We start from the raw sequence: 4,619 nt of genomic DNA on the forward strand, positions 1-4,619 counted from the left end.
ATGCATGTGATACTCTTCTAAAATGTAATCTGAAGTGTGAGGAATGTGTTCTCTCTGCTGAAAGTGGGAAAATATATTTTTATATAAGACTACTTTAGATACCGAGTTGAGATGGTTTCAGTAACTATCAACTAACTCATGTTTATATAAAATCAACTTAACTGAGTGTAATTCTTGGGTTTTGTTTCAATGTAAAGTTGAATCAATAACACTGATTACAATCAGTACCTTTACTTTATGATAAGCGCCCACAAATCCTTAATTTGAAATTTGACCTTCAGCTTATTCTGTTTGATCTGATATATATACTGAAATATATATACTGATGTGTTTGACCTACTTTAGTTTGACCTTTGCTTTCAGATAAATTCATTATCTATAAATGTATAAAAGTTGGTGAAAACAACTTTAGATATGAAAACACTTTAAACATTATATCCCAACAGGCATATCAATGAATGAAATATTGCTTATAGCAAAGGCCAACAAGCGAAGTAATGTACTTAGTGGATTGTACCATGAAACTAGCTGATGTACATATGTCGATATCTACACGCCAGGTGGTCTTGATTTAATGAGTGCAATTCTAGATTGCTTAAATGTATGTTCTGATGTGGCTTTGGTACAACTTTGTTATAGTTTAGTGCTGAATGTGAGTGAAGCTGAGTGTGAATGAGTGTCTGTGTCAGCGTTAAATTTCAAACATATCTTAGCCCATAATGTCATACATTTAATATGAACCTCACTAACAGATAAATAAATATAGATAGATAGATAACAATATTTTTGCTTTATAATTCTATATAATCTTGCTTTGTATCTTCTTCTAATGTTGCCCATGTTTCATATCTGATATGAACCAAGCACTGCCCTGGGTATCTGGTTTTGTATGTAACAGGGACTCCAGAAATAAAATATTAATTACAAAAAATGAAAAGAAAAGAAAGAAAAAATGCACAATAGTGCAGAGTTACGTATGCCCTATTTGGTCCTAGTAACCTGTCGGTTTCGCTCTGGCTGAAACCAGGCTGTGACTTTATTGGTTGGTTAAAAATAGCGGCTACTCAACCAAGCGACGGTAACTATAGCAACATTGTCTTGAAAGACCGTGGAGTATAGACCATGACATGTTGAGGGACATATTTCACGACTAGTATTCCTTTGCCCGAGTTATCGACTCCCTTTTATCAACTTCACTTAACATATGTTTTGTTCCATTAAAAACGTTTATATATGCATTATGTGTACTTTCTATGATGTTGATCTCATCTTTTTGTGGCACTTATATTTTCAGTTGATGTGCATGTTCCTCAAGGTAACGTGAAGACTATACATTCCTTCTAATATTACAAAATATGTCATTTGTTTGAAACTCTTGAATTTAATATTTCTTGAGGACAGTAGTCATTTCAAAGTAAATTTATGTCACAAGAATTAAAGTCGTCTAACACCAAATATAACAAAAGCAACATACCGACAAACACTGGGAACATTAGTTGCTGGTCGTTGTATGGGGTTCGGTGACTTGGCTGATTGCTTGTCGACGTACTGGCGTTGTTGTTCATTGTATCCACCACTAGTTTGTCTGATCAGGATTTGAATATTACCAAGCTGACGTTATACTGAGTGCAGTGTGAAAACAGCACACACAGGCAATGCCAGATGCAATTACTATGTAACAGTTGATGAAATACTTTTTGATCATTCCAAAAATATTCCTCTTACTAGTTATTACATACCTGTGAAAATCCGGATTAGAACTGGTCTTCAGCAAACCATGCTTGTCGTAAGTGGCTACTTACGGTATCGGGTGGTCTGGTTCGCTGACTCGGTTCACACATGTCATCGTATCCCAATTGCATAGATAAATGATCATGATGTCAATTACCGGATTGTCTGGTCCCGGCTCCATTGTTACAGACCACCATGTTAGTGCTGGAATATTACTAGCGAGGTGCTAAACAACAAACAATCAAATAAAAAACTCACACACACAAAAGAACAAAACAAAATAAAAATAAAACGAAAACAAAACGTTATTGCACTGTTTGGAGTTCGATGTAAGATTGGTTTTAAGATAAAACTCTGATTATACAACTGATTACTATTCAAACCATATCTCTATTACATGTTTGTTATTCAGATTTCCCATTGGCTGTAGTTGCGGGTGTTGTGGTCTCTGTCGTAGCAGTCGTAGCAGTGGTTGTTGCTGCGTACTTCTACGGGAAATGGTGAGTGCGGTTCTAAAGTGATAAAGAATGGTCCACGTGTGAATCGAAGACATACATATATAGAACGTCATACTAGTACATTTGGATGTTTTTGTATTGAACGGGAAGATGTCATTGGAGCAAAGAAACGAGTTCGAAGAGCTCTTTCGAACTCGTTGTTTCTCTGCTCCCCTGACATCTTCTCGTTCAATACGAAACATCCAAATGCACCAGTATGGCGTTCTATATTATATACTTTTCTTATCTTGCATTAATCTGTTACTTAATAAAACAGAACCGGCAGGGGTTTAACACGGAATCTGGGGTGCAATACGGAATTTGACCACGTCCTAAGTTTACATGAGTATATAATAAAGCAATTTAGCTAGATCGTTCTTATTTTAATTTCAAAATATTAGGGTGAAGCATGTGTAAACATTCGTTACTTACAAGAGTAACTTCAGAATACTATGATATCATAACTCAAGCAGTCAGTAATGTTTCATCCGTGATGATCCGGGTTAGAATTGATCTTCAATAACCCATGCTTGTCGTAAGAGGCGACTTATAGGATCGGATGGTTAGGCTCGCAGACTTGGTTGACACATGTCATCGTATCCCGATTGCGTAGACCGATGCTCATGCTGTTGATCACTGGATTCTCTGATCCAGACTCAATTGTTTAGACACCGCCGCCATATAGCTGGAATATTGCTGAGTGCGGCGTAAAACTAAACACACTCACTCACTCAGTAATGTTTCTTTGTTAAAGGAAGCATCAGAAGGCGAAGGTCAGCGCATCTAACACCAATGTCCAGGAAACCTCAACAGCAGGAAAACACACAGCAAATATCAGGTTCAAACCCGGTCCTCCATGTTCAGCTGGAGAGGCATGGACCCATAACACCAACCTAACTGACTTTAGTAAGGGCGGTTCAGTTTGGTGTGCCACACCGATTCCTCCCCAAGCTACAGAACCTCCACCTCCATACAGTCGGTTATCTGTCCCTGGGACTACTGACGCCTTCAATACGTCCACGGGTCATTGCGGAGCTGATGGTGACATGACAAGCTACGGACAGGGCAGTACGGATGTTGGAACACGTGGTGGGCTAGGAAAAGAGTTCGGGACAGACACAGAAAGGTCAGATCGAGATACGGTGTCAAGGTCATCTGGAGGACAATCCCCACGAGGAAGTTCTACAGGATTCTGGAAATGGAAGACGTACCTGTGAACTGAGTTTTCACTTCGCTGACATGAACGTTGATAGAAGGAATTCCATATCCATGTTTAACATGGACCCAATATAAAATGCTAATTTTGTCCGGACAGAAAACTGTTCAGAGAACTGGACTGGAAATAATCCATCTGTAACTTTTGTTTAGTCAGAGTGAAAACAAACTGTACATAACCCAAACATTAGAAATTAGTTGTTCAAAATAATCACCAAGCATGTGGACAAAGGGCGACATTCATTGCCGATTAACGGGACCAGTAGGTAGGGCCCGGTGGTCGTTCGAATCGAGTGCGGATATGTGATGGTGCCAGAAACCTGATGGTCTGGTCGAGATTCCATTTTAACAGACCGCCATAATAGAACTGGAGTGCGGCCTTAATCAACAACCAACCAACCAACCAACCAACCAACCAACCAGCCAACCAAAACGTTCATGTTCATGTCAGTGAATTCATTTTAATGATAATTGATTGTGATTCATATGACCCGTGATGTAAATTGTCAACAATGGTTGATGCTCTGTTTGATTGGCATTTTAGTAACTTGGTGAATAATAAGAAAGGCATAGTACCTTATGGATGACAACTTATATACCATGATGCGACGTTTCCGTATAGGTTCTTATTCCTTTGTGAAGCAAGAGTGAATGCTTGATGCGTACAACTGATGCATGATTTAGAGACGCGTCGATTCACTATAAACATCCCTTGTTTCAGCCTTTTTGTATCACATAAAATGTCAACATTTTGTATTCTTGATCCGTTTGATACTGAATATGTATCTATTTACGTGTAATGTGCCTGTTGACAATGTAAATATACCCATTATACATTTTGTGATGCAAACAAGATGAAATATATTCTGTTTTTTGTTCAATAGTGATTTGACATATCTATGCACTCCTAACACTTTCATTACTGAATCAGGTGCCCAGGCGACTGATCCGGCTCTGTATCTCGGTTTCAAGGGAGGTAATCCTCTCCCTCTCACCTCCAGAGGTTGATCTCATCATGGTGCCATACTGAAAGGACCCATATGATGACGTGTTCAAATTCGCTATATTGTTTTTCTTTAATGTGCAAGGCGCCCTCCTCCTTTTCCCTAAATATCAAGTAGTATTTCATACAGAACCTGAAACAAATGTTGGTACAAATACAGCCCTTGAAAGTTC

The 4,619-nt window shown here is 38.6% G+C and overlaps 1 long non-coding RNA gene across 1 annotated transcript; it reads left to right on the top strand.

Annotated features, from left to right (window-relative positions):
• The first annotated feature begins 1,008 nt into the window (after positions 1-1,008).
• LOC124257322 lies at positions 1,009-3,640 on the top strand. Its single transcript, XR_006893236.1, has 3 exons — positions 1,009-1,315; positions 2,144-2,231; positions 2,983-3,640. It is a non-coding gene; the product is annotated as an uncharacterized LOC124257322 (long non-coding RNA).
• The last annotated feature ends 979 nt before the right edge of the window (positions 3,641-4,619 follow it).

The sequence above is a fragment of the Haliotis rubra genome, unplaced genomic scaffold (assembly GCF_003918875.1).
Source record: "Haliotis rubra isolate DU_JTF1 unplaced genomic scaffold, ASM391887v1 Scf658, whole genome shotgun sequence".
NCBI lineage: Eukaryota > Metazoa > Mollusca > Gastropoda > Lepetellida > Haliotidae > Haliotis > Haliotis rubra.